The following is an 8104-nucleotide window of genomic DNA, read 5'->3' as shown; positions in this document are numbered from 1 at the left end:
TTTCGTCAAAAAAATTTTCGGAAAAAAATTTTCGTCAAAAAATTTTGGCCGAAAAAATTTGGGGCCAAAAAATTTGGTCAAAAAAATTGACCAATATTGGACCCGATATGATCAATATTAGACCGATATTGACCAATATTAGACCAATATTCGAAAAAAAATTTGAAGAAAAATTTTGGTCAAAAAATTTTGGTCAAAAAATTTTGGTCAAAAAAAATTTTGGTTAAAAAAAATTTAGTCCCAAAAATTTTTGGTCCAAAAATTAGGTCAAAAAATTTGGCCCAAAAAATTTTGGTCAAACAAGTTTTGGTCAAAAAAATTTTTGGCCAGAAAAATTTTTGGTCAAAAATTTAGGTCAAAAATTTTTGTACCAAAAAATTTTGGTCAAAAAAATTTGGCTGAAAAATTTGGCCCAAAAATTTTGGTCCAAAAAATTTTTGATCAAAAATTTGGTCAAAAAAAATTCGACAAAAAATTTTTTGGAATATTTATATTTTATTTTTTTTTAATACATATTTATGTATTTTTATTTTCACAGTATTTATTTATTACATATTTAATTATTTATATTTGGTTGAAAAACTGTTTTCAGTAAATCAAATGACTTCCCGAGGAGAAGTTTATATTTCATAAAAATCCGATTCGCTAATTTTATGTTTTTCTCGACGTTTCAATCCATTCTAAATCGAATGAGCAAATTTGGAAAAGTATGTGTGTGTGTATGTGAACAGATTTTTGCCGTAAATCGACGTTTTCTCGAAAACGGCTGGGCTGATTTTCAAACATTTGAAAGCAATTCGATGTATCTCGACGAGGACTATTTGTCAGTTTTGTGAGACGATAGGCCGAGACGTTTTCTTTAATATAGCAAAAAGTGAAAAAATTTTTGTCCACGTTTTAGCCCGCAATTTTGAACTGATATGAAAATTCAAAAACCGTTCGAAAGATATTGATTGGGAATCGTGCTGATTAGTTTTTAGTAAAGATCGGCCGGGCCGTTTTCTTGTAATAAAGTGTTAAAAAATTTTTTTCGACGATTTTTATTATTATTTTTTTGACGGTAGATACTATAGTCTTCTAGATCATACTAAAATATTACGGTTACGGCCCTACACAACTCGTTTTTTTTAAAAATTCGTCAAAGTTTGCAAAAATTCATAGGTCTGATCAGTATGCATTTGTTTGGCAAATGTTGTTTATGTGATAAGTTTAATACAAGTTTTTACTAAATTTTATGTTATTTGTTCCATATATAACTCTCGCTTTGCTGTACTGATGATATGTTATATTTTTTTACAACTTATATTGCACGCTGTGCAGTACTGCCCTGTACAAGTAATAGTACAATAGTACAATAATTAATTTTTTTTCCAAAATTCTTGAAAAAAAGTCTTTGTCGATCTCAGAGTGAACCGAAAGTTAAATACTTATTATATATGCGGCAGATTTATAACTATCGCTGTGCTGTACTGATGATATGTTATGTATTTTTTTACGACTCATAACGCACGCTGTGGAGTACTGTCTGTACAATTAATAATTAAATTCCTTTTATGTTTCTTTTCATTCAACGGTTAACGGTTTAACTGTTTATTTTTTTGAGCTTTTTTGGCCAAAAATTTTTTGTCAAAAATTTTTTTTGTTAAAAAAGTTCAGTGAAATTTTTTTGTCAATTTTTTTTTCCCAAAAATTTTTTTTTAAATTTTTTTTTCCAAAAAATTTTTTGGTCGAATTTTTTTTTGACCAAATTTTGATCAAAAATTTTTTTGACCAAAATTTTGGGCCAAATTTTTTCAAGCCAAAATTTTTTTGACCAAATTTTTTGATACAAAATTTTTTTGACCTAATTTTTTTGACCAAAAATTTGGTCAAAAAAAATTCGACAAAAATTTTTTGGAAAAAAATTTTTTGGAAAAAAAAATTGACAAAAAATTTTCTCACTGACTTTTTTAACAAAAAAAAATTTTTGACAAAAATTTTGCCAAAACAAAGCTCAAAATACAAACAGTAAACCGTTAACCGTTGAATAAGAAGAAGCAATTTCAATTCAATTCAAAGACTATATTTTCAGTATATAAAAGTATGTACATTGCACTTTATAACATGGGTTTTTTACCCGAAGGTATTGTATCCTTCATTGGATTTGATTTACAAACAATAATTAATTCAAAATATATAAATAAATTAATATTTGTGTGACAAAAAAAGAGGAATGAAAATTTATCCCCCAAAAAAAAATCACATAGCACTATTTATAATAACACATAATAACACAAAAAGAAGAAACATAATAAAAATTTATTCATTCTAAGGAGAAAATTTGTATCGAGCCAATTTACGTTTACTGCTATGGGTCAATCAGTATATATTTTGGCATGGCGTGATTGCCATACCAAATATCGTCTCTTGTGTATTGGCCGAGGCCCGCGATGTTAATATTAGGATGATCCCCACATTTTAGGTAAAAATTTTTAGTAAGCTTTTTCATGTAGTCAAGTATTGTCGGTACGTCAGTCTGTTTGTGTATGTATTTTGAAGAGTAGTAATGTCTAGTCAGTGGGTCCCTTATTTTGTTAAGTACTATTCGTAGTGTCTTATTTTGTAATGTCTGTAGTTTCTGTAAGTTAGTCTTAGTCGTCGCGTTCCATGCAGGAGCGGCGTATGTCAGTAGTGGTCTTATTAGTGTCAAGTAAAGTGTCCGCTTGTTTTGCACGCTTAGCGGGCTGTTCTGGTTCAAGAGAGGTCTCAGTAGATTCAACATCCCGTAAGCCTGTCCAATTTTTGTATTAATATGTTTTGTGAAGCTGAGTCTATGGTCCAGGGTCACACCAAGATATTTGACATCCTTCGACCACTCAACTTCACAGTCCAATACTTTAATTTTGTCCAAGTCAGTCAGTCTAGTCATGGCATTTCGGCTTTTTGTAAATAAAATTGCCTCCGTCTTTTGCGGATTGATTTTGATCTGCCATTTGTCAGTATATTCGATCAGCTTGTCTATGTGTGTCTGTATCTTTGTAGTCAGTAGCGTCGGTGATCGTGATGATTTGTATATGGCAGTGTCGTCAGCAAACGTCAGTAACGTTGTGTCGGCGTCAGTGGGTATGTCGTGAATGTAGACGTTAAACAAGGACGGTCCCAGGATCGAGCCCTGCGGTACTCCCGCCGTCACTTGTTTAACCGTCGAAAGTCCGTTGTCTACTTGTACAGTGAAGTTACGGTCTGAGAGGTATGAGTGTAAAGTTCTCGTTATGTACGGTGGAAAGTTGAGTTGGATAAGTTTATGTACAAGTCCGTCCATCCAGATGGTGTCAAACGCCTTCTCAAAGTCGAGTAACACCAATCCGGTATGGTTTCGTCTGTTGAAGTTGAGTACTGTATTTTCTATGAGTTTTGTCAGTGGGTGTAGTGTAGAGTGTCGTTCTTTGAATCCGTATTGTGTGTCAGGTATAATTTTGTTGTGTCTTATGTGTTTGTTAAGTCTTTTGAGTAGTACCTTTTCGGCTACCTTACTCATTGTGTTGAGGAGGCTGATCGGTCTGTAGTTCTGTGGCATGTCTGGCTGTTTCCTTGGCTTCACTATTGGAAATATGATGGAGGTTTTCCAAGAAGCGGGGAAGCAGCCTTTTGTCATTAGTCTATTTATTATGCGCGTAAGTAAAATGTAGGCGTTCGTCGGCAGTTGTTTAAGTATTATGTTTTGTAGTCCGTCCGGTCCTGGTGCTTTCCTGTTCGGTAATTTTTTAACTATTGTCTTTATTTCGGAAACTGTGGCAGGGTCTATTCGTAAGTCTTTGTCCCTGTGGAGGTCAGTGAAGTTTTGAATTGTCTCGTGTACGTCTTGTTTCAGGTCTGCGTTTGACATATTGGCATTTTGTTTATGGATGTTCTCAAAGTTTTTTGCCAATATTTCCGCCTTGTCTGCTGGTGTCGTTGCGTAATTGTTGTCTGTTAATTTGAGTGGAGGTATGGATGTTGGTTTCTGCGTCAGTCTTTTTGCTGTCTGCCAGATTTTGTGTGGGTCAGTATTTAAGTTCTCGAGTCTTTTGGTCCAAGTGTTGTTTCGGTGGTCACGTATATCATTGGAAATAATTTTGGTCAGTCTGTTCACATGTTCCTTGAGTAGTCTGTCACCGGTACGCTGCCACAGTTTCTTTGTGTGATTTTTAAGTTGTATTTTCAATAAAATGTGTTCTGGCAAGTCGTTGTCTGGTGTTGTTCTTGAGTCTAGTGTCGGTATAGTCTGTTGTACGGCGTCTGTGATTGTCAGTGTAAGGTGTGTTACAGCCTCCTCAATGTCTGCGTTGGTATCGATTGGCATTGTGTGTCGTGTGTTGTCTGTGATGATGTCTCTGAAAATTGGCCAGTTGGCTCTGGTGTAATCTAAAATTTGCGTTTGGAGTCTGGTCGACGTCTAGTCTGTCTGAAATGGTCATGAAAACTGGATTATGGTCGGAGTTAAAAAGTGTTCTTGTTATGGGTTCGGATGTTACGTGTAGATTTTTTGTCAATGCCAAATCGATCGTGCTGTGATGGTGTGTCTGTACGGTGGCGTATCTGGTCGGCGTGTCAGGATAGTGTAGTTGTGCGTCTGTGGTGTTGTGTTCAGTCAGGTATTCGTAAAGTCTGTTTCCGTTCGCGTTGTTAAAGTTACAGTTCCAAGATGTATGTTGTGCGTTAAAGTCTCCTGCCATAAGTACAATCTGTTCGAGTCCAGTAGTCTTTGTAAGTCCGCATGTTCTAGTCCGCTTGCCGGGATGTAAATCGATATTATGGTTACTTTTTGACCTCTCTTGTATACATTAATAGCTGTTATTTCAGAACCGCCCGCTGTCAGGTTTGGCACTTGCTCGTGTCTGATGTTAGACTTGATCAAGATCGCAGTGCCTCCCCATCCGCGTGCTACCGTCTGTCTGTCGTTCCTGTAAACTTTGTAATTGTTGATATAGAGTCTGTCCGTAGGTTTTAAGTGTGTCTCGTTGATCAGTACTATGTCCAAATCGTATTTTGTTATCGTCTGTCTCAGTTCGTCCACGTTGTTTTTAAGTCCGTTAGAGTTAAAGTGCATTATGTGTAAGTCGCGCGTTTGGTTTATGGAGATGCTGTTAAAAAGTTAAGTATTGTTGTGTATTTTTCGTTATATGTCATGTTGGTGTTTAGTGATTTTGTCAGTTTGTAAAGCTCACTAAAAATTTGTTTTACCTGGGGATCTGCAAACAGCATCCTGATCTCGCCCATAGCAGCAAAAAGTCCCTCTGGTGTATTGAAATCTGGATCGGACTGGCTGCAGGCAGGCCGGGCTGGTGATTGTGATAGTTCATACCGGATCTGTGATGATGATGATGCAGGCCGGATCGGTGATGTTGATGGTGTAGGCTCAGCCGGTAAAGGTGAGGACTGGATCATGTTTCGAAATGATGACCTTGGAACAGGGAGTTGAGGAAACGCTGATTTTGCATTTGGGCCAACATTGGTGTTATTTAATGCTGAAGAAAAACTCCTCGTCAGCGGCACTGGTGTTGGTGCTGGTCTGTATATTTGTCTTCTCCTGAGAGCATCACTTTCCTTTTTCTCCTTGTAGTTGAGAAGCGCACTGCACTTTGAGTAGTTTGCCGGGTGTTCGTTGCCACAGTTCACACACATCGGTGCCTCAGTTGGCAGTTTCTGGCACGCACCTGGTGCGTGCACATTAAGGCACTTTATACACCTGTACTTTAGGTCGCAGGTGTACGATGTATGGCCGAAGTTCAAGCATTTGTGGCACTGCAACGCTCTGTTCTGTGGTCTGTAGGTCTCCCAGGAGAAGATGTGTCCACCAATATTGGTTATCCGCTTCAGCTCCGCCATATCCTGGTCTTTGTCGACTAAAATTATGTATATTGGTAGTTTATGTTGACTACCGTCCGACTGTTTTCGTATTACTTGCACCACTTGTTTTATTTTAGCTCCTTTCTGTGCAGTTCTTCGCGAACTTCTGCCTCAGTTATAGATGGATGGAGTCCCGTAATTGTTATTTTTTTTCCCAGATTTTGTTTCAAGGAGTAGGTGTAGAAGGGGTAATTGCATTCTCGCAATATGCTTTTTAATTGCTAGTGGTCAGTAATTGAATCGGTATAAAATTTGTGTAAATTATTTTTTAGGAACTGGTACCTGAAATTGATCTTCGTTGTATCCCGGATATAGCGGATGGTTTTCAACTCTATTTCAGCTTTTACAATGATAGGCGGAATTTTCTCTTGCTTCATGTCTATTTTCTTCGATGGTGCTGCCTGTACGCCTGAAGTGGATGGCTGTGACCCGACATCAATTTTCTCGACCTCCTTGTTTTTGGCTTTCTTCCGCCGTTTGACCTTCTTATATTCCTCAAGCTCCCTGTCCGTGTCCATGTCAGTCCGATCAGATAGTGCATTGTATTTGTTTTTCAGGGTCTCGCTCGTTAATACTTCCATTTTCATTATTTTTAATTTCTTCCCAGGCGCCTGCCTGGGAATATTCTTGTATTCTTCAATATGCACAGCACTGATTTTAATAAAGTTAATCTAAAGACTTAGAAAAATTTAAATTAGAAAAATTCACTTGCTAATGTGGCTTATCCTCTAACCATTAGCAACACCAATCCGGTGTTTGGAAAGAGGAGTCAGCAGAAGGCACGTTCACCTTATAATTTTGACAAGATATTAAATATCTTGGGAGAATTACACCCGATTGCTTTTAGAAAAGCACGATTTTAAATCGATATCGGGTGAATTCCAGACTTTATACTTTACACAAAAATCTAATGACCAATAAAGAAGCAATAAAAGGAATTTAATTATTAATTGTACAGACAGTACTGCACAGCGTGCGTTATGAGTCGTAAAAAATACATAACATATCATCAGTACAGCACAGCGATAGTTATAAATCTGCCGCATATATAATAAGTATTTAACTTTCGGTTCACTCTGAGATCGACAAAGACTTTTTTTCCAAGAATTTTTTGGGAAAAAAATTAATTATTGTACTATTGTACTATTACTTGTACAGGCAGTACTGCACAGCGTGCAATATAAGTTGTAAAAAATATATAACATATCATCAGTACAGCAAAGCGAGAGTTATATATGGAACAAAATAACATAAAATTTAGTAAAAACTTGTATTTAAACTTATCACATAAACCAACATTTGCCAACAAATGCCAATACTGATCAGACCATACTGATTTTTGCAAACTTTGACGAATTTTTAAAACTAAACGAGTTGTCGTAGGGCCGTAATATTTTAGTATGATCTAGAAGACTATAGTATCTACCGTCAAAAAAATAATAATAAAAATCGTCGAAAAAAATTTTTTAACACTTTATTACAAGAAAACGGCCCGGCCGATCTTTACTAAAAACTAATCAGCACGATTCCCAATCAATATCTTTCGAACGGTTTTTGAATTTTCATAATCAGTTCAAAATTGCGGGCTAAAACGTGGACAAAAATTTTTTCACTTTTCTGCTATTTATAAAGAAACGTCTCGGCCTATCGTCTCACAAAACTGACAAATAGTCCTCGTCGAGATACATCGAATTGCTTTCAAATGTTTGAAATCAGCCCAGCCGTTTTCGAGAAAACGTCGATTTACGGCAAAAAATCTGTTCACATACACACACACATACTTTTTCTAAATTTGGTCTCATTCGATTTAGAATGGCTTGAAACGTCGAGAAAACATAAAATTAGCGAATCGGATTTTTTTATGAAAATATAAACTTCTCCTTCGGGAAGTCATTTGATTTTACTGAAAACAGTTTTTTCAACCAAATATAAATAATTAAATATGTAATCAATAAATACTGAAAATAAAAAATACATAAATATGTATTAAAAATATTATACGAATTATATCCATATTTACGTAGTAGAAGTATTATTGAAAAACAAATCATAATTGTTAGGAGAATTATTGAAATATTATTGGAGAATAAATTACAGTTTTTAAAAATATTATTGAACAATATATCAGATTTTTTAAAAATATTACTACTACATTTACTACTAATAGAAGACTACATCAGAATTTTTGAAAATATGATTGAAATATTATTGAAGAATAAATCATTATCTTCTATAT

The sequence above is a fragment of the Ctenocephalides felis genome, unplaced genomic scaffold (genome assembly GCF_003426905.1).
Source record: "Ctenocephalides felis isolate EL2017-DRISC unplaced genomic scaffold, ASM342690v1 CF-g0.4_SCAFFOLD_01886, whole genome shotgun sequence".
In the NCBI taxonomy this organism is placed as follows: domain Eukaryota; kingdom Metazoa; phylum Arthropoda; class Insecta; order Siphonaptera; family Pulicidae; genus Ctenocephalides; species Ctenocephalides felis.
The sequence above is the reverse complement of the archived record's forward strand: the minus strand, read 5'-3'. Positions refer to the sequence as shown.